We start from the raw sequence: 22,751 nt of genomic DNA on the forward strand, positions 1-22,751 counted from the left end.
TTAATGGTTTGTCATCCCAGCTGACAGGACACTGAACTCCTGGGGTGATGTTCTCACACTTCCAGAGAGGGAGCCCACGCCGGCAGCATGCCGCCACCCTTTAACAGACGCCGGAGACAGAAGCAGTGCGGTGTGCGGTGAGTGTTACAGCGGGAACCCAGTTAGCGGGTCCCCGGTGCATGATGGCGGCATGAGGGACAGTGTTCACCCTGCTTCGGGCCGCAGTGCACAATGAAGTACCGAGACTAGCAATACTAAACGGGGGCTGTATACTCTCCTTTTACACACATTATAAAGAAAGCCAGTATAAAAATAATGCAGGGACCGTGCACCATTGTGGGACCAAAAGCCAAACGGCGCCATTTTCTGCTGCTGCGGCACAGGCTGCACGCGGAGACTTCTCCTCCAGGACCCACTGAATCACTATTGTAACTGATACCAGGCGGTTATAGTTCAGGGGGGAGCTCATAATCAGCGGTTCTACTGCTGTGTGGAAAAATACACTCACCCAGCGGGGGTGCCCTGGGCAGCAATTAAGTACCTTTTTGGCAAAAAGAGGCATATATACAGTCTGGGACTGTATATATGCCCGAGCCCCCGCCATTTTTTACACATTAAAGCGGGACAGAAGCCCGCCGCTGAGGGGGCGGGGCCTTCTTCCTCAGCACACCAGCGCCATTTTCTCTTCACAGCTCCGCTGGAAGGACACTCCCCAGGCTCTCCCCTGCAGTATACAGGTGCATTAAAGGGTAAAAAAGAGAGGGGGGGCACATAAATTTAGGCGCAGTATATATATTAACAGCAGCTACAGGGTAAACACTAAGGTACAGTGTAATCCCTGGGTTATATAGCGCTGGAGTGTGTGCTGGCATACTCTCTCTCTGTCTCCCCAAAAGCCTTTGTGGGGTCCTGTCCTCAGTCAGAGCATTCCCTGTGTGTGCTGTGTGTCGGTACGCCTGTGTCGACATGTTGGATGAGGAAGGATACGTGGAGGCAGAACAAGTGCAGCTGAGTGTGGTGTCGCCGCCGACGGTGCCGAAACCTGATTGGATGGATATGTGGAAGGTGTTAAATGATAATGTAAACTCCTTGCATAACAGATTGGATAAAACTGTAACCGGGGGACAGTCAGGGTCTCAACCCATGCCTGATCCTACAGCGCAGAGGCCGTCAGGATCTCAAAAGCGCACACTATCCCAAATAGTTGACACAGATGTCGACACGGAATCTGACTCCAGTGTCGATGACGATGAGGCAAAGTTGCAGCCTAAAATGACTAAAGCCATCCGCTACATGATTGTAGCAATGAAGGATGTATTACACATTTCTGAGGAAAATCCTGTCCCTGACAAGAGGATTTATATGTATGGGGTGAAAAAGCATGAAGTGACTTTTCCCCCTTCACATGAATTAAATGAATTATGTGAAAAAGCGTGGGATTCCCCTGACAGGAAGGTGATAGTTTCCAAGAGATTACTTATGGCGTATCCTTTCCCGCCAGCGAACAGGTTACGCTGGGAATCCTCCCCTAGGGTAGACAAGGCGTTGACACGCTTGTCCAAGAAGGTGGCCCTGCCGTCTCCGGATACGGCCTCCCTAAAGGATCCTGCGGATAGAAAGCAGGAAGCTATCCTGAAGTCTGTTTATACACATTCTGGCACACTGCTGAGGACAGCAATTGCTTCGGCCTGGATGTGTAGTGCGGTAGCTGCATGGACGGATACTCTGTCTGAGGAGATAGATACCCTGGACAGGGACACTGTTCTACTGACCCTGGCACATATCAAGGACGCGGTCCTATATATGCGGGATGCCCAGAGGGACATTTGCCTGCTGGGCTCTAGAGTTAACGCAATGTCCATTTCTGCCAGAAGGGTCTTATGGACAGGGGATACCGACTCTAAAAACACATGGAGGTTTTACCTTATAAGGGTGAGAAATTGTTTGGGGACGGTCTCTCGGACCTAGTTTCCACAGCTACGGCTGGGAAGTCAAATTTCTTGCCTTATGTCCCTCCACAACCTAAGAAAGCACCGTATTACCAAATGCAGTCCTTTCGTTCTCAGAGGAGCAAGAAGGTCAGAGGTGCGTCCTTTCTTGGCAGGGGTAGAGGAAAAAAGCTGCACCATGCAGTTAGTTCCCAGGAACAAAAGTCTTCCCCGGCTTCCACTAAATCCACCGCATGACGCTGGGGCTCCACAGGCGGAGCCAGGAGCCGTGGGGGCGCGTCTCCGACTTTTCAGCCACCAGTGGGTTCGCTCACAGGTGGATCCTTGGGCTATACAAATTGTGTCTCAGGGATACAAGCTGGAATGTGAGGTGATGCCCCCTCACCGTTACCTAAAATCGGCCTTACCAACTTCCCCCATGGAAAGGGAGATAGTGTTGGCGGCAATTCACAAACTTTTTCTCCAGCAGGTGGTGGTAGAGGTCCCCCCCTTCAACGGGGAAGGGGCTACTATTCCACTATTTTTGTGGTACCGAAACCGGACGGTTCGGTCAGACCCATTTTAAATTTAAAATCCCTGAACATTTATCTGAAGAAATTCAAGTTCAAAATGGAATCGCTCAGAGCGGTCATTGCAAGCCTGGAGGAAGGGGATTTTATGGTGTCTCTGGACATCAAGGATGCTTACTTGCATGTCCCCATTTATCCGCCTCATCAGGAGTACCTCAGGTTTGTGGTACGGGACTGTCATTACCAATTCCAGACGTTGCCGTTTGGCCTGTCCACGGCACCGAGAGTTTTTACCAAAGTGATGGCGGAAATGATGGTGCTCCTTCAGAAGCAATGGGTCACAATTATCCCATACTTCGACGATCTCCTCATAAAGGCGAGGTCCAGGGAGCAGTTGCTGATCAGCGTAGCACACTCTCAGGAAGTGTTGCGTCAGTTCGGCTGGATGCTGAACATTCCAAAGTCGCAGCTGATTTCTGCGACGCGTCTGCCCTTCCTGGGCATGATTCTGGACACAGACCAGAAGAAGGTGTTTCTCCCGGAGGAGAAGGCTCAGGAGCTCGTGACTCTGGTCAGAGACCTCCTAAAGCCAAAACAGGTGTCGGTGCATCGCTGCACGCGAGTCCTGGGAAAGACGGTGGCGTCATACGAAGCCATTCCCTTCGGCAGGTTCCATGCGAGGATCTTTCAGTGGGATCTGCTGGACAAGTGGTCCGGATCGCATCCTCAGATGCATCGGATGATCACCCTGTCCCCCAGGGCCAGGGTGTCTCTTCTGTGGTGGCTACAAGGTGCTCACCTCCTCGAGGGCCGCAGATTCGGCATACAGGACTGGGTCCTGGTGACCACGGATGCAAGCCTCCGAGGGTGGGGGGCAGTCACTCAAGGAAGAAACTTCCAAGGGTTGTGGTCAAGTCAGGAGACTTGTCTGCACATCAATATCCTGGAACTAAGGGCCATATACAACGCCCTGAGTCAAGTGGAGCCTCTGCTTCGAAACCAACCAGTGCTGATTCAGTCAGACAACATCACGGCAGTGGCCCATGTAAACCGCCAGGGCGGCACAAGAAGCAGGGTGGCAATGGCAGAAGCCACCAGGATTCTTCGGTGGGCGGAGGATCACGTACTAGCACTGTCAGCAGTGTTCATTCCGGGAGTGGACAACTGGGAAGCAGACTTCCTCAGCAGACACGACCTCCACCCGGGAGAGTGGGGACTTCATCAAGAAGTCTTCACGCAGATTGCAAATCGATGGGAACTGCCACAGGTGGACATGATGGCGTCCCGTCTCAACAAAAAGCTAAAAAGATGCGCCAGGTCAAGGGACCCTCAGGCGATAGCTGTGGACGCACTAGTAACACCGTGGGTGTTGCAGTCGGTCTACGTGTTTCCTCCTCTTCCTCTCATACCAAAGGTGCTGAGAATTGTAAGAAAAAGAGGAGTGAGAACAATACTCATTGTTCCGGATTGGCCAAGAAGGACTTGGTACCCGGAATTGCAAGAAATGCTCACAGAAGACCCATGGCCTCTGCCTCTCAGACAGGACCTGTTACAACAAGGGCCCTGTCTGTTCCAAGACTTACCGCGGCTGCGTTTGACGGCATGGCGGTTGAACACCGGATCCTAGCAGAAAAGGGCATTCCGGAAGCAGTTATTCCTACGCTGATAAAGGCTAGGAAGGACGTGACAGCAAAGCATTATCAGCGTATATGGCGAAAATATGTTGCTTGGTGTGAGGCCAGGAAGGCCCCTACAGAGGAATTCCAGCTGGGTCGATTCCTGCACTTCCTACAGTCAGGTGTGACTATGGGCCTAAAATTAGGGTCCATAAAGGTCCAGATTTCGGCCCTATCCATTTTCTTTCAAAAAGAACTGGCTTCACTGCCTGAGGTTCACACGTTTGTTAAGGGAGTGCTGCATATTCAGCCTCCTTTTGTGCCACCAGTGGCACCTTGGGATCTTAACGTGGTCTTGGCTTTCCTGAAATCCCACTGGTTAGAGCCACTTAAGACGGTGGAGCTAAAGTATCTCATGTGGAAAGTGGTCATGCTGTTGGCCCTAGCCTCAGCTAGGCGTGTGTCAGAATTGGCGGCTTTGTCATGTAAAAGCCCCTATCTGGTTTTCCATATGGACAGGGCAGAATTGCGAACTCGTCCGCAGTTTCTGCCAAAGGTGGTGTCATCTTTTCATCTGAACCAACCCATTGTGGTGCCTGCGGCTACTCGTGACTTGGAGGATTCCAAGTTGCTTGATGTAGTCAGGGCTTTGAAGATCTATGTTGCCAGGACGGCTGGAGTCAGGAAGACTGACTCGCTATTTATCCTGCATGCATCCAACAAGCTGGGTGCTCCTGCTTCAAAGCAAACCATTGCTCGCTGGATCTGTAACACGATTCAGCAGGCTCATTCTGCGGCTGGATTGCCGCATCCAAAATCAGTAAAAGCCCATTCCACAAGGAAGGTGGGCTCTTCTTGGGCGGCTGCCCGAGGGGTCTCGGCATTACAGCTTTGCCGAGCTGCTACTTGGTCGGGTTCAAACACATTTGCAAAGTTCTACAAGTTTGATACCCTGGTTGAGGAGGACTTGGTGTTTGCCCATTCGGTGCTGCAGAGTCATCCGCACTCTCCCGCCCGTTTGGGAGCTTTGGTATAATCCCCATGGTCCTTACGGAGTCCCCAGCATCCACTAGGACGTTAGAGAAAATAAGAATTTACTCACCGGTAATTCTATTTCTCGTAGTGCGTAGTGGATGCTGGGCGCCCGTCCCAAGTGCGGACTTTCTGCAATACGTGTATATAGTTATTGCTTAATAAAGGGTTATGTTATGTTGGCATCCATTGGTTGATGCTCTGTTGGTTGTTCATACTGTTAACTGGGTAAGTTTATCACAAGTTATACGGTGTGATTGGTGTGGCTGGTATGAGTCTTACCCGGGATTCCAAAATCCTTTCCTTGTAATGTCAGCTCTTCCGGGCACAGTTTCCTTAACTGAGGTCTGGAGGAGGGGCATAGAGGGAGGAGCCAGTGCACACCAGATAGTACTAAATCTTTCTTTAGAGTGCCCAGTCTCCTGCGGAGCCCGCTATTCCCCATGGTCCTTACGGAGTCCCCAGCATCCACTACGGACTACGAGAAATAGAATTACCGGTGAGTTAATTCTTATTTTTACAGGTGATACCTTGTTCGGGGAAGAGCTGAACAAGTGGATATCTCAGGCAACTGCAGGTAAATCTACATATCTGCCGTCTGCTCTGCCACCTGCCAGGCGTACCTATCCTGGACCCTCCCTGTAGTTTTTTTGGGTGGTTAGATTCAGAGGCAGGGCCAGAGGTGCCTCCAATGCTGCTAGAGGATCTCGCAGTAAGTCCCGTAAACCAGCTGCTGCTGGACCTGCGGACCAGGCCTCAGGATCTTCTTCCATGAAGCCCTCCGCGTGACGGTTGGCCCCGCAGCAAGGCGACTTTCAGGTAGGTGTGCGCCTGCAACACTTTGCCCACATATGAACAGAGTCCTGCCGGGATCCTTGGCTGAGGGACCTCATCCCAAGGACACCGGCTGGAATTCTAGGAACTCCCTCCTCTCAGATTCTTCAGGTCAGGCTTACCAGCTTCACAGGAAGCCAGGATTTCCTTACAGCAGGCAGTGCAAAAACTGCTTTCTACAGGAGTTATTGTTCCAGTGCCTTCTCAGCTGCACACAAAGGGGTTTTACTCGAGTCTCTTTATAGTTCTGAAGCCGGACGGCTCGGTAAGACCGATCTTGAATCTCAAATCCCGGAAACCGTAACTTTGGGTGTTCAAATTCAAGATGGAATCTCTAAGAGCTGTGATAACGAATCTGGAGGAGGGAGAGTTTAAGGTGTCCCTGGATATAAAGGACGGATACCTGCATATCCCAATTTGGCCCCCTCATCAAGCGTTCCCCAGGTTCACGATTCTGGACTGGCATTACCAGTTTCAGGCCTTACCCTTCGGTCTCTCCACAGCCCCCAAGGTATTTACAAAGGTTATGACTGAAATTATGCTAAACTGCGCATGAGGGATGTACAAATAATTCCATACCTGGACGATCTCCTGATAAAGGCGGTGTCCAGGGAACAGCTTCTGCACTGCATCGACATGACTACTCGTTTGCTTACGGCGCACTGATGGATACTCAATTTCCAGAAATCTCACTTGGAACCGTCTCAGAGAATTCATTTCCTGGGGATGATCCTGGATACACGGTGTCTCAGAAAGTTTACCTTCCCAGGGACAAGGCCTTAACTATTCAGTCTATGGTCCGGATAACTATTCAGTCTATGGTTCGGATGGTGCTGAAACCTTGTGTGGTCTCGATTCACCTTTTGTATCCGCTTTCTGGTCAAGATGGTGGCCTCCTACGAGGTGATACAGTACGGCAGGTTCCATGCGCGACCATTTCAACTGGATTTGTTGGACAAATGGTCCGGATCTCACCTGCACATGCATCAGCATATAACCCTGTCACCAAAAGCACGGATATCCCTACTATGGTGGATACAAGTTTCCCATCTGATGGAGGGTCAGAGTTTCGACACCCTCTCATGGACGCTGTTGACAACGGATGCCAGCCTCCTGGGTTTTGGACTTTGACTCTAGGGGTGCAGTTCCAGGGGACGTGGTCCCTTCAGGAATCTGCTCTTCCAGTCAACATCCTGGAACTCAGGGCGATTTACAATGCTCTCATACAGGCCTCAACCCTCCTCTGGAATCAAGCCATCCAGGTGCAGTCTGCAAATGCCACGGCGGTGGCGTACATCAACCGGCAGGGAGCAACCAGAAGCAGGGCCGCAATGCTAGAGCTGTCAAGAATACTCCTCTGGGCGGAAGCCAACGCAAGAGCCATCTCGACCGTTCCAGGAGTGAACAACTGGGAAGTGGACCTCCTAAGCAGGAAAATGGGGACTCCGCTTTCAGGTGTTTCAACAATTCGTTCACCGTTGAGGTTGTCCACAGATAGACCTGATGGCTTCTCGTCTCAACAAGAAGCTCCGTCGTTACTGCTCCAGAACGAGGGACCCGCAGGCGGTGGCGGTAGATGCTCTGCCAACGCCATGGAATTACCACTTCGTTTACCTGTTTCCTCTGATTCAACAAGGAAGGGTCTTCCATCCATGGTAGTTTCCACTATGGTTCAGGCCCGTAAGGTAGTTACCTCCAAACATTACCACCGTATTTGGAAGAAGTATGTTTCTTGGTGTGGGGGTCGAAAATGTTCTCCAGGAGATTCCTTTTCTCGTAGTCCGTAGTGGATACTGTGCGCCCGCCTCAGTGTTTAGTTTCTGCTTACCCGGTTGTAAGTGTTATGGTTGGGTTTGCTGTTGCTTTCCCTGTTCCATGTTTGATTAGCGTTGCTATCCTGCTATCCTTATATAGTTAGCGTTGCATTCCTCTGTTCTGGTTAGCACTGCTATCTTATTGTTTGTGTGTTGGTTTGTTACCTCACCGCTTTTGTGTTATATCCTTCTCTCAAAGTATGTCCGTCTCCTCAGGCACATTTTCCTAGACTGAGTCTGCTAGGAGGGGCATAGGGAGGAGGAGTCAGTACACACTATTAGTTTCTTAAAGTGCCAGGCTCCAGTGGACCCGATCTATACCCCATGGTAATCTAGTATTCCCCAGTATCCACTACGGACTACGAAAAAAGTTATTACCGATAGGTATTAAATTCCTATTTTCCCTTGATTTCCCCGTAGCCCAGAACCACCGATATTGACTATACACACAGTGCAATTTTGGTTATATATAATTTTGACTATACAAGAAACTAGATTGTATACTTTTATAGTCAAAATTTACTTGCTTGCACATTATATTTTTTCTTGCAATACCCGCCCCTCGGGAGTCTGCATCAGCATCACAAGCTGTATACACATGGTGTGATATGTACTATGTTTTCTACCGATATGGACTCTAAAGATATCGGTAGTTCAAATTGCACCGTGTGTATGCACCATTACTGTCCTGAGAATGAGTTTTACAGTACTTATCTTGAATTTATTAGTACAGGGGTGACCAACCAGTCAGAGGCAAAGAGCCAGAAAAGATCTGTAGTGAAGAGCAAGAGCCACTATCATGCGCGCGTGTCCTAGTTGTCGCAAAGCCACATCCCATTTTTGTGTGCACACCTTTTGGTATGACGTTTGTAGAAGTATGACCTCATATCATAACCCCGTTTTTCGTCATGTTGTACAGTGCCACATACATATAATGCCCCAGTACAGTGCCACATACATATAAAAATGCCAAAAAATAGGTGCCTCCACAGTGCCAGATACAGATGTCCACAGTGCCAGATACATATGTCCCCATAGTGCCAGCTATGCCCCCAGTGCCAGATACACATGTCCCCACAGTGCCTGCTATGCCCCCAGTACCTGCTATACCCCCAGTGCCAGATACACATTTCCGCACAGTGCCTGCTATGCCCCCAGTGCCAGATACACATGTCCCCACAGTGCCAGGTATCCCCCCATTGCCTGTTAGGCTCCCAGTGCCAGATACACATGTCCCCACAGTGCCTGCTATGCCCCCAGTGCCTGCTTTGCCCCCCCAGTGCCAGATATGCCCCCAGTGCAGATACACATGTCGCCACAGTGCCTGCTATGTCCCCAGTGGCAGATATGTCCCCAGTGCCAGATACACATGTCCCCGCAGTGCTCACCAGCCCCACCCACGAGCGCTCGTGCTCTGCTCACCGCGCTGCTGCTGCTCACTTTCCGGCGGCGTTGTTTCTCTTCAATTAGGCGCCGGTCCATGAGCCAATCAAAGCTCGTGGTCCGGCAGCCAATCAGGAGCCTTAGCTGCCGGTCCGCGAGCTCTGACTGGCTCATGGGTCGGCGCCGAATTGAAGCAAAACACCGCCGCCGAAGAGGCGTGCTTGTGTCTGGGGCTGGGGGCAGGGGTGGCCAGGAGCTGACCGAGCCGCATGCGGTGGATGAAAGAGCCACGGGTTTGCCACCGCTGCACTATTATGTGAACTATGTTCATAGTAAATATACTTTCCATACAGCATCTATGGCTCAAAAATAACAGTAATAATAATAATATGACAGTTGCCTACACTCTGGTAGATTGGAAGATTCCCTGCATATTGGAAGACCTTCTGGAGATGAAGTCTCCCGGGCCAACACTCCAGCAGGTATATTCAATTAGCAGCGATAACGAACTTTTCACGTGAAAAGTCTGGTTTTCGCGCAAAAAAACGGACTTTTCCCGCGAAACGCAATTACAGCCTATTCAATTTTCTGGGAAAATTTATCGTGATAATTTTTTCACTAATTTCACTTCACCTACTCTGAAGCAGGTGAAAAGTTGGAAAAAGTCACAATTTTAAGGTAAAAATGTTTGGATATGGTCCAGAACTCCCCTTAATGACTAATTAGGCACGTTGAAGTTTTTAATTATTTTTAATTGGCCAATAATGACATGTCATTTTGGGGTGAAAAAGTACAAAGTGATAGAAATTGGGGTTCAAGGTATGGGACAGGTATATTGGGGTGCTTTATGAGTGGGACAGATGTTTTTAGGCTTGCAGATGGGAGTAATCGGTCTGTTTCCACTTTTTTTTAAAGTACCTCAAAATGACCCAAATATACAATTTTCATGTACCCCAAATTTAATGAGAGCATTTATTTTGCTGAAAAAAACTTGCTTTCTATCATTTTTTTGCATTTTCTAAAAAATGCATATAACAGCCATTTCACACAATTTAAGTCCCCAAAAACTCTCTAATGTGATCTCTAATACACTTCTCTTCTGTTTTCCTATGTTAGTTTAGCATTTTTTGGGGTACAGGCTGATTTCCCCATTTTCACCTGCACTTTTCACTGCAAGAATTTTCACGTGAAACCTGTTTGGAATTAAATAGGTCGAAAAACGGAGCGTTTTCGCGGCAATTTTCCCCTTGATTGCCGCGAAAAATTGCAGCGAATTTGCAGATAATTGAATACCCTAGCAGGTCTTTCACTTAGGGTTGCATCTGTTAAAGTATTATTATGCTATTAGAGGTATACTTTCTTTTTACATTGGTTATTACCAGCGTTTTTGAGTAAAATAAAAATAATGATCCCCAACTCTCTGTAGGCTTTCCCTGTTCGATCGTCAGTGCTTATAGTCTGTGGGGTGTAGTGTAGGCATGCTTTAATCTGTGTTCTCTGTGTTAATATCACTCCTGAACTCCTTTAAAACACTGTGTTGTATAGCTCCTGAACACCCTTCAAAGAAATCTTTTGAAATGACCTGCACTGTGACCAGGGCCCAGTTGGTGCTCTTGCTGCATTCAGTGTCCAAATCTGTGACCAAACTAATCATACACATGTGTAACTTTTCTAAACTCCTGATTGCCAAACTTCGGAAATCTCCCAACCAAAATGCCCTTGTCAAGAGGATTTGGTATGTTGCATCAACGTAATATATTACCTCCCTTTTAAATGACACACTACCAACAGGTATGGGGCAAAATGTAATATCCTGAGAGCTGCCGATGGTGCAGGTCTTCTTGCGAGTCTGCCCGTATTTTAAATCAGCAATCATTTGCAAGGCAGAACCAACCTGGTATTGCCTTATAAATGATTGCCACTCTTAAAATACGGGCAGACTTTTACAAAGTCCCGCAGCTTCGGCATCCCACAGATTATTACATTTAGCCCCTTGAGTCCCTGGTTTACTTTCCACTATTCCTCTATGTCAGTGACCCCTTGATGATACAGTCCTTGTGTTTTATTGTTGTTCTACTCTTTTTCTTGCTTGTCCTCCTGTTCCCACTTTTCCCTCTCCTTTTACTGCCTTGCATTGCTTAATGTTCAATTTATGTCTTAACTATATATTCTTTTTCTGCTGACTATTCTTTTGTTGCTTCATGGTAAAATGTAAACTCCCTGCATCTCATAGTTATGTTCTCGTTGTGGAATTGACTGAATTACCTGGCTGTTTCTATTTATGTTTCTCTGATTTCTACATTAGCTTTCCTGTGCCTTCAAAATAAAAAGGTTACAAAGATAATGTTCCCATCAGCCCTGCTACACTGTTCAGGCTCTGACAAAATGTACTGGTGGCGTGCTGTATTAAGGCCCACCTGTTGGTGATGGTGCCTGGGCAGCACTATACATTTCTATTAGGAGGAGTCAAGCATGCCCTTTGAGCGAAGCAGTATACACCCCTTTTTTACTTGTATAATTTTCCTGAAATTATATTTCAGAAATAGGTAAGGTTGTCTAACATCTGAATTTATACAGTCATTATTGGGCATGCTTGTAATTGCAGTCAGAAGATAGCTGCAGATTGCCTCTAATGGCCTGGATTGCATAAACAGTCAAATGTAGGCTTCCATCCATTAATGTCACCTGTATGTGACCAAACCATTAATATATGTCTTTATACACTAAGGGGGCGATTCAATTGTTCTTTGGGCGGTTGCCCAATTGTTGTTTGGGCACGAGTACCTCCGTCGCTGACATTTTTGTTTGCAGCCTCTCAAGGTGGCGAACAGATAATGTACAAAAAGTGTACTGTTTGGGAGCCTTAATGGAACTTTTCGCTTTGCGACTAGGAATGTAGTTGGGTTTATGTGCTTTATATGGATAGACCAGGTGCTTTTGGGCAAGTCAAAAGTAATGGCCGCCTGATCGGTGCTACAATTGAGACCTTTTTTTTCTTCTTCTAAATATCTGTATTTATCTTTGAGTCGCAGAGCTATCCCCCCAGCACACTGACTATTACCTGTAACAATACTTGAATCTATCTGGTAATAGAATTTCAGAGAATTGGTTACATGTGTTTGCAAAGACATGGTTAGCTGCTGAGCCGCGTCAAGGCTTCTCTGATATCAGCAGTCCTAACTCTACATAATAGCATTGCCCACATAGAGCCATGTGATTTGTCTATAGTAAAGCCTTATGATATTCAAAACCGCATCCAGACTGAAGGCTATCTTACCTACCTGAGAGCCACCCCTAAGATCTCCCATTAGCACTAAAAGGACCAGCATGCCTTCCAAATGCTGCTATGATAATTATAATTATATCAGGTGCTAGAAAAGGGGAGGGGGTCACAAACAGCAGACAGGGAGGGTGAGTGCTCCCCCCCCCCCCCCAACCTCTGGTATCCCCCCAGCACACTGACTATTACTTGTAACAATACTTTGCTGAGAACAAATGTGCAGTATATGCAGTATAACATTTGCACTGCCCTATAAGATAACAAAACATAATAGTGTTTATTCCACTATAGTATTTCCATTATTATTTCTCTGACGTCCTAGTGGATGCTGGGTACTCCGTAAGATTAGGTACTACATCTGGTGTGCACTGGCTCCTCCCTCTATGCCCCTCCTCCAGACCTCAGTTAGAATCTGTGCCCGGCCTGAGCTGGATGCACTTAGTGGGCTCTCCTGAGTTCACTATAAAGAAAAGTATTTGTTAGGTTTTTTATTTTCAGTGAGATCTGCTGGCAACAGACTCACTGCTACGTGGGACTTAGGGGAGAGAAGCAAACCTACCTGCTTGCAGCTAGCTTGTGCTTCTAGGCTACTGGACACCATTAGCTCCAGAGGGATCGAACACAGGGCCCGACCTCGATCGTCCGTTCCCAGAGCCGCGCCGCCGTCCCCCTTGCAGAGCCAGAAGACGGAAGAAACCGGAGAAAATCGGCGGCTGAAGACTCCGGTCTTCAATAAGGTAGCGCACAGCACTGCAGCTGTGCGCCATTGCTCCCACAGCACACCACACGCTCCGGTCACTGGTGGGTGCAGGGCGCTGGGGGGATGGGGGGCACCCTGGGCTGCAATTAATATACCTTTTGGCACAAAAAAGCACATAATACAGTGTTTAACACTGTATATGTGCAGAAACCCCCGCCATTAACGTTATAAAAAGCGGGAGAAGCCCGCCGCTGAGGGGGCGGGGCTATCTTCCTCAGCACAGCCAGCGCCATTTTCTCTTCACAGCTCCGCTGGAAGGATGCTCCCCAGGCTCTCCCCTGCAGTATACACTACAGAAAGGGTAAAAAAGAGAGGGGGGGCACATAAATTTAGGCGCAAATTGTGATATAAGCAGCTATAGGGGGAAAATTCACTTTGTGTATAGTGTATATCCCTCTCTTATATAGCGCTCTGGTGTGTGCTGGCATACTTTCTCTCTGCCTCCCCAAAGGACTTTGTGGGGTCCTGTCCTCAGTCAGAGCATTCCCTGTGTGTGTGTGCGGTGTGTCGGTACGGCTGTGTCGACATGTTTGATGAGGACGCTTACGTGGAGGCAGAGCAGGTGCCGATAAGTGTGATGTCGCCCCCTGCGGGGCCGACACCTGAGTGGATGGATATGTGGAAGGTATTAACCGACAGTGTCAACTCCTTGCATAAAATGTTCGATGACACAGCTTTGGGACAGCCGGCATCTCAGCCCGCGCCTGCCCAGGCATCTCAGAGGCCGTCAGGGGCTCAAAAACGCCCGCCACCTCAGATGGCAGACACAGATGTCGACACGGAGTCTGACTCCAGTGTTGACGAGGATGAGACAAATGTACAATCCACTAGGGCCAGCCGATGCATGATTACGGCAGTGAAAAATGTGTTGCACATTTCTGACATTAACCCGGTTACCACAAAAAAGGGTATTATGTTTGGGGAGAAAAAGCAGCCAGTGACTTTTCCCCCATCTGATGAGTTAAATGAATTGTGTGAAGAAGCGTGGGGTTCCCCAGATAAGAAACTAGTAATTTCTAATCGGTTACTAATGGCGTACCCTTTCACGCCAACGGATAGGTTACGCTGGGAGACATCCCCTAAGGTGGACAAGGCGCTCACACGCTTATCAAAAAAGGTGGCACTGCCTTCTCAGGATACGCCCGCCTTAAAGGAGCCTGCAGATAGAAAGCAGGAGGCTATCCTGAAGTCTGTGTATACACACTCAGGTACTATACTGAGACCTGCTATTGCTTCAGCATGGATGTGTAGTGCTGCAGCAGCGTGGTCTGATTCCCTGTCTGATAACATTGATTCCCTTGACAGGGACACTATATTACTAACCATAGAGCATATTAAAGACATAGTCTTATATATGAGAGATGCACAGAGGGACATTTGCCGGCTGGCATCTAGAATTAATGCAATGTCCATTTCTGCCCGGAGAGTATTATGGACTCGGCAGTGGACAGGTGATGCTGATTCTAAAAGGCACATGGAAATTTTGCCTTATAAGGGTGAGGAATTGTTTGGGGACGGTCTTTCAGACCTCGTATCCACAGCAACAGCTGGGAAGTCGACTTTTTTACCTCAGGTTCCCTCACAGCCTAAGAAAGCACCGTATTATCAAGTACAGTCCTTTCGGCCTCAGAAAGGCAAGCGGGTTAGAGGCGCGTCCTTTCTGCCCAGAGGCAGGGGTAGAGGGAAAAAGCTGCACCATACAGCCAGTTCCCAAGAACAAAAATCCTTCCCTGCTTCCACTAAGTCCACCGCATGACGCTGGGGCTCCACTGGTGGAGCCAGGTGCGGTGGGGGCCCATCTCCGGAACTTCAGCGACCAGTGGGTTCGCTCACAGGTGGATCTCTGGGTTCTACAAGTGGTATCTCAGGGATACAAGCTGGAGTTCGAGACGTCTCCCCCTCGCCGTTACCTCAAATCAGCCTTGCCAGCTACTCCCCAGGACAGGGAGGTAGTACTGGCGGCAATTCACAAGCTGTACCTCCAGCAGGTGATAATCAAAGTTCCCCTCCTTCAACAGGGACGGGGTTACTATTCCACAATGTTTGTGGTACCGAAACCAGACGGTTCGGTGAGACCCATTCTAAATTTGAAATCCTTGAACACTTATATAAGGAAGTTCAAGTTCAAAATGGAATCGCTCAGGGCGGTTATTGCAAGCCTGGAAGAGGGGGATTACATGGTATCACTGGACATCAAGGATGCTTACCTACATGTCCCCATTTACCCACCTCACCAGGTGTACCTCCGTTTTGTGGTACAGGACTGCCATTACCAATTCCAGACGTTGCCGTTTGGTCTGTCCACGGCACCGAGGGTATTTACCAAAGTAATGGCCGAAATGATGATACTCCTTCGAAAGAAGGGAGTTATGATTATCCCGTACTTGGACGATCTCCTTATAAAGGCGAGGTCCATGGTGCAGTTGTTGGTCGGAGTAGCACTATCTCAGGAAGTGCTACAACAGCACGGCTGGATTCTGAATATCCCAAAGTCGCAGCTGGTTCCTACGACGCGTCTGCTGTTCCTGGGTATGATTCTGGACACAGAACAGAAGAAGGTGTTTCTCCCGGAGGAGAAGGCCAAGGAGTTGTCATCTCTGGTCAGAGACCTCCTGAAACCAAAACAGGTGTCGGTGCATCACTGCACGCGAGTCCTGGGAAAGATGGTAGCTTCTTACGAGGCAATTCCATTCGGCAGGTTCCATGCAAGGATCTTTCAGTGGGATCTGTTAGACAAGTGGTCCGGATCGCATCTTCAGATGCATCGGCTGATCACCCTGTCCCCGAGGGCCAGGGTGTCTCTGCTGTGGTGGCTGCAGAGTGCTCATCTTCTCGAGGGCCGCAGATTCTGCATACAGGACTGGGTCCTGGTGACCACGGATGCAAGCCTCCGAGGTTGGGGGGCAGTCACTCAGGGAAGAAACTTCCAAGGACAATGGTCGAGTCAGGAGGCTTCCCTACACATAAATATTCTGGAACTAAGGGCCATTTACAATGCCCTAAGTCAGGCAAAACCCCTGCTTCAAAACCAGCCGGTGCTGATTCAGTCAGACAACATCACGGCGGTCGCCCATGTAAACCGACAGGGCGGCACAAGAAGCAGGATGGCGATGGCAGAAGCCACAAGGATTCTCCGATGGGCGGAAAATCACGTGATAGCACTGTCAGCAGTGTTCATTCCGGGAGTGGACAACTGGGAAGCAGACTTCCTCAGCAGGCACGACCTCCACCCGGGAGAGTGGGGACTTCATCCAGAAGTCTTCCAGCTGATTGTAAATCGTTAGGAAAGGCCACAGGTGGACATGATGGCGTCCCGCCTCAACAAAAAGCTAAAAAGATATTGCGCCAGGTCAAGGGACCCTCAGGCGATAGCTGTGGACGCTCTAGTGACACCGTGGGTGTACCAGTCGGTTTGTGTGTTCCCTCCTCTTCCTCTCATACCAAAGGTACTGAGGATAATAAGAAAGAGAGGAGTGAGAACTAAACTCATCGTTCCGGATTGGCCAAGAAGGACTTGGTACCCGGAACTACAAGAAATTATCTCAGAGGACCCTTGGCCTCTGCCACTCCGACAGGTCCTGCTACAGCAGGGGCCCTGTCTGTTCCAAGACTTACCGCGGCTGCGTTTGACGGCATGGCGGTTGAACGCCGGATCCTGATGGAAAAGGGCTTTCCGGTTGAAGTCATTCCTACGCTGATTAAAGCTAGGAAGGATGTGACAGCAAAACATTATCACCGCACATGGCGAAAATATGTTGCTTGTTGTGAGGCTATGAAGGCCCCAACAGAAGAATTTCAGCTGGGTCGATTTCTGCACTTCCTACAGTCAGGAGTGACTATGGGCCTAAAATTGGGATCCATTAAAGTCCAGATTTCGGCCCTGTCTATTTTCTTTCAAAAAGAACTGGCTTCACTGCCTGAAGTTCAGATGTTTGTTAAGGGAGTGCTGCATATTCAGCCCCCTTTTGTGCCTCCAGTGGCACCTTGGGATCTCAACGTTGTGTTGGATTTCCTAAAATCACATTGGTTTGAGCCACTTCAGACCGTGGAGTTGAAATATCTCACGTGGAAAGTGGTCATGCTTTTGGCCTTGGCTTCGGCTAGGCATGTGTCAGAATTGGCGGCTTTGTCATGTAAAAGCCCCTATCTGATCTTCCATATGGACAGGGCAGAATTGAGGACTCGTCCCCAATTTCTCCCTAAGGTGGTATCAGCGTTTCATTTGAACCAACCTATTGTGGTGCCTGCGGCTACTCGGGACTTGGAGGCTTCCAAGTTGCTGGATGTAGTACGGGCCCTGAAAATCTATGTTTCCAGGACGGCTAGAGTCAGAAAAACTGACTCGCTGTTTATCCTGCATGCACCCAACAAGCTGGGTGCTCCTGCTTCTAAGCAGACTATTGCTCACTGGATCTGTAATACGATTCAGCAGGCTCATTCTGCGGCTGGACTGCCGCATCCTAAATCAGTCAAAGCCCATTCCACGAGGAAGGTGGGCTCTTCTTGGGCGGCTGCCCGAGGGGTCTCGGCTTTACAACTTTGCCGAGCTGCTACCTGGTCGGGATCAAACACGTTTTCAAAATTCTACAAGTTTGATACCCTGGCTAAGGAGGACCTTGAGTTTGCTCATTCGGTGTTGCAGAGTCATCCGCACTCTCCCGCCCGTTTGGGAGCTTTGGTATAATCCCCATGGTCCTTACGGAGTACCCAGCATCCACTAGGACATCAGAGAAAATAAGATTTTACTCACCGGTAAATCTATTTCTCGTAGTCCGTAGTGGATGCTGGGAGCCCGTCCCAAGTGCGGAATTCTGCAATACTTGTATATAGTTATTGCTTAACTATAGGGTTTTTTGTTCTGAGCCATCAGTTTAATGAGGCTCAGTTGTTGTTCATACTGTTAACTGGGTATAGTCATCACGAGTTGTACGGTGTGATTGGTGTGGCTGGTATGAGTCTTACCCTGGATTCCAAATCCTTTCCTTGTAATGTCAGCTCTTCCGGGCACAGTTTCCTTAACTGAGGTCTGGAGGAGGGGCATAGAGGGAGGAGCCAGTGCACACCAGATGTAGTACCTAATCTTTTCTTTAAAGAAGTGCCCAGTCTCCTGCGGAGCCCGTCTATTCCCCATGGTCCTTACGGAGTACCCAGCATCCACTACGGACTACGAGAAATAGATTTACCGGTGAGTAAAATCTTATTTTTTCATTTTCACTCTGGGAATAGATTGTTTTTGCTCATACTTTCCCTTACCTCTTTAAGTCACACTATTTGTTTGCGGTTTAGTAATTATATACAGACTTTGTTTCTTTCCATATATAATAACTTGCACAAAAACCATCTCAATTATGCAAACCATGTAAAATTAGTTTGTGTAGCAAACAAATTGAAATTTGATCATCCTTATTTTCCCACTTAATGAAAAGAGTTCATAAAATTTTATAACATCTCATTTTGAGCAATCAAATAATTTAAGATTAGACATATTGTAATATGCTGTTCTTCAAATACATTTAATTTCAATTTCTCTGACGTCCTAGTGGATGCTGGGAACTCCGAAAGGACCATGGGGAATAGCGGCTCCGCAGGAGACTGGGCACAACTAAAGAAAGCTTTTAGGTCACCTGGTGTGCACTGGCTCCTCCCACTATGACCCTCCTCCAAGCCTCAGTTAGATTTTGTGCCCGGCCGAGGTTGGATGCACACTAGGGACTCTCCTGAGCTTCTAAAAAGAAAGTATATAATTAGGTTTTTTATTTTACAGTGAGACCTGCTGGCAACAGGCTCACTGCAGCGAGGGACTAAGGGGAGAAGAAGCGAACCTACCTGCTTGCAGCTAGCTTGGGCTTCTTAGGCTACTGGACACCATTAGCTCCAGAGGGATCGACCGCATGGAACTGGTCTTGGTGTTCGGTCCCGGAGCCGCGCCGCCGTCCCCCTTACAGAGCCAGAAGCAAGAAGAGGTCCGGAAAATCGGCGGCAGAAGACATCAGTCTTCACCAAGGTGGCGCACAGCACTGCAGCTGTGCGCCATTGCTCCTCATACACACTTCACACTCCGGTCACTGAGGGTGCAGGGCGCTAGGGGGGGGCGCCCTGAGCAGCAATAAAAACACCTTGGCTGGCAAAAATACCACAATATATAGCCCCAGAGGCTATATATGTGATAATTACCCCTGCCAGAATCCATAAAAAAGCGGGAGAATAGTCAGCGAAAAAGGTGCGGAGCTATCTCCTTCAGCACACTGGCGCCATTTCTCCCTCACAGCTCCGCTGGAAGGAAGCTCCCTGGCTCTCCCCTGCAGTCTACACTACAGAAAAGGGTCAAAAAGAGAGGGGGGGGCACTAAATTTAGGCGCAGTATATATAACAGCAGCTATAGGGGACATAATTCAGTTAGTCCCTGCATTATATAGCGCTCTGGTGTGTGCTGGCATACTCTCACTCTGTCTCCCCAAAGGGCTTTTGTGGGTCCTGTCCTCTGTTAGAGCATTCCCTGTGTGTGTGCGGTGTGTCGGTACGGCTGTGTCGACATGTTTGATGAGGATAATGATGTGGAGGCGGAGCAGATGCCTATAGAAGGGATGTCACCCCCTGCGGGGCAGACACCTGAGTGGATGGACTTATGGAAGGAATTGCGTGCACGTGTCGACTCCTTACACAAAAAATTTGACGACATGCCAAATACGGGACAGCCGGCTTCTCAGCTCGTGCCTGTCCAGGCGTCTCAAAGGCCATCGGGGGCTCTAAAACGCCCGCTACCTCAGATGGCAGACACGGATGTCGACACGGATACTGACATCAGTGTCGACGACGATGAGTCTAGTCTAATGTCCACTAAGGCCATTCGTTGCATGATTGAAGCAATGAAAGAGGTGTTACAAATTTCTGATATAAACCCAGGTACCACTAAAAAGGGTATTATGTTTGGGGAGAAAAAACTACCCGTAGTTTTTCCCCCATCAGAAGAATTAAATGAAGTGTGTGAAGAAGCGTGGGCTTTCCCTGATAAAAGATTGTTAATCTCTAAGAAGTTACTAATGGCGTTCCCTTTCCCGCCAGAGGATAGGTCACGTTGGGAGACACCCCCTATGGTGGATAAAGCGCTCACACGTTTGTCTAAAAAGGTGGCACTACCGTCTCCGGATACGGCCGCCCTCAAGGAACCTGCTGATAGAAAGCAGGAGGCGATCCTGAAGTCTGTATATACACACTCAGGCATTATACTTAGACCAGCTATTGCGTCAGCATGGATGTGCAGTGCTGCCGCTGCGTAGTCAGATTCCCTGTCAGAAAATATTGACACCCTAGACAGGGACACTATTCTGCTAACCATAGAGCATATAAAAGACTCAGTCTTATACATGAGAGATGCACAGAGGGAGATCTGCCGGCTGGCATCTAAAATAAGTGCATTGTCCATTTCTGCTAGGAGAGGCTTATGGACTCGCCAGTGGACAAGGGATGCAGATTCAAAAAGGCACATGGAAGTTTTGCCTTATAAAGGTGAGGAGTTATTTGGGGATGGTCTCTCGGACCTAGTTTCCACAGCAACTGCTGGGAAGTCAGCATTTTTACCCCATGTTCCCTCACAGCCTAAAAAGGCGCCATTTTATCAGGTACAGTCCTTTCGGACTCAGAAAAACAGGCGTGGAAAAGGCGGGTCCTTTCTGTCCAGAGGCAGAGGTAGGGGAAAAAGGCTGCAACAAACAGCAGGTTCCCAGGAGCAAAAGTCCTCCCCCGCTTCTTCCAAGTCCGCCGCATGACGGTGGGGCTCCACAGGCGGAGCCAGGTACGGTGGGGGGCCGCCTCAAAAATTTCAGCGATCAGTGGGCTCGCTCACAGGTGGATTCCTGGATCCTGCAAATAGTATCTCAAGGGTACAAACTGGAATTCGAGGCGTCTCCACCCCACCGGTTCCTAAAATCTGCCTTGCCGATTACTCCTTCAGACAGGGAGGCTGTGCTAGCGGCAATTCACAAGCTGTATTCCCAGCAGGTGATAATCAAGGTGCCCCTACTTCAACAAGGACGGGGTTACTATTCCACACTGTTTGTGGTACCGAAACCGGACGGTTCGGTGAGACCCATTTTAGATTTGAAATCCTTGAACACATACATAAAAAAATTCAAGTTCAAGATGGAATCGCTCAGGGCGGTTATTGCAAGCCTGGACGAGGGGGATTACATGGTATCCCTGGACATCAAGGATGCTTACCTGCATGTCCCCATTTACTATCCTCACCAGGAGTACCTCAGATTTGTGGTACAGGATTGCCATTACCAATTCCAGACGCTGCCGTTTGGACTCTCCACGGCACCGAGGGTGTTTACCAAGGTAATGGCGGAAATGATGCTACTCCTTCGAAGAAAGGGAGTTTTAATTATCCCGTACTTGGACGATCTCCTAATAAAGGCGAGGTCCAAGGAGCAGTTATTGGTGGGAGTAGCACTATCTCAGGAGGTGCTACACCAGCACGGTTGGATTCTGAATATTCCAAATTACAGCTGGTTCCGACGACACGTCTACTGTTCCTGGGTATGATTCTGGATACAGTCCAGAAAAAAGTGTTTCTCCCGGAGGAGAAAGCCAAGGAGCTGTCATCTCTAGTCAGAGACCTCCTGAAACCAAAACAGGTATCGGTGCATCACTGCACGCGGGTCCTGGGAAAGATGGTGGCTTCTTACGAAGCAATTCCTTTCGGCAGGTTCTATGCCAGAATCTTTCAGTGGGACCTGTTGGACCAATGGTCCGGATCGCATCTTCAGATGCATCGCCTAATAACCCTGTCTCCAAGAACCAGGGTGTCTCTGCTGTGGTGGCTGCAGAGTGCTCATCTTCTAGAGGGCCGCAGATTCGGCATACAGGACTGGGTCCTGGTGACCACGGATGCCAGCGTTCGAGGCTGGGGGGCAGTCACACAGGGAAGAAACTTCCAAGGACTATGGTCAAGTCAGGAGACTTCCCTACACATAAATATTCTGGAACTAAGGGCCATTTACAATGCCCTTAGTCAGGCAAAATCCCTGCTTCTACACCAGCCGGTACTGATCCAGTCAGACAACATCACGGCAGTCGCCCATGTAAATCGACAGGGCGGCACAAGAAGCAGGATGGCAATGGCAGAAGCCACAAGGATTCTCCGATGGGCGGAAAATCACGTACTAGCACTGTCAGCAGTGTTCATTCCGGGGGTGGACAACTGGGAAGCAGACTTTCTCAGCAGGCACGACCTCCACCGGGAGAGTGGGGACTTCATCCAGAAGTCTTCACGCTGATTGTAAATCGATGGGAACGGCCACAGGTGGACATGATGGCGTCCCGCCTCAACAAAAAACTAGAGAGATATTGCGCCAGGTCAAGGGACCCTCAGGCGATAGCTGTGGACGCTCTAGTGACACCGTGGGTGTACCAGTCAGTTTATGTGTTCCCTCCTCTGCCTCTCATACCAAGGGTACTGAGAATAATAAGAAAATGAGGAGTAAGAACAATACTCGTGGTTCCGGATTGGCCAAGACGAGCGTGGTACCCGGAACTTCAAGAGATGATCTCAGAGGACCCATGGCCTCTGCCG

The 22,751-nt window shown here is 48.9% G+C and overlaps 1 protein-coding gene across 3 annotated transcripts in view; it reads left to right on the forward strand.

Annotated features, from left to right (window-relative positions):
- Positions 1-22,751, forward strand: part of DOCK4 (dedicator of cytokinesis 4) — an 803,151-nt gene that overhangs the window by 419,199 nt on the left and 361,201 nt on the right. The window lies entirely within an intron of this gene.

This window comes from Pseudophryne corroboree, chromosome 6 (assembly GCF_028390025.1).
Source record: "Pseudophryne corroboree isolate aPseCor3 chromosome 6, aPseCor3.hap2, whole genome shotgun sequence".
Classification (NCBI taxonomy): domain Eukaryota; kingdom Metazoa; phylum Chordata; class Amphibia; order Anura; family Myobatrachidae; genus Pseudophryne; species Pseudophryne corroboree.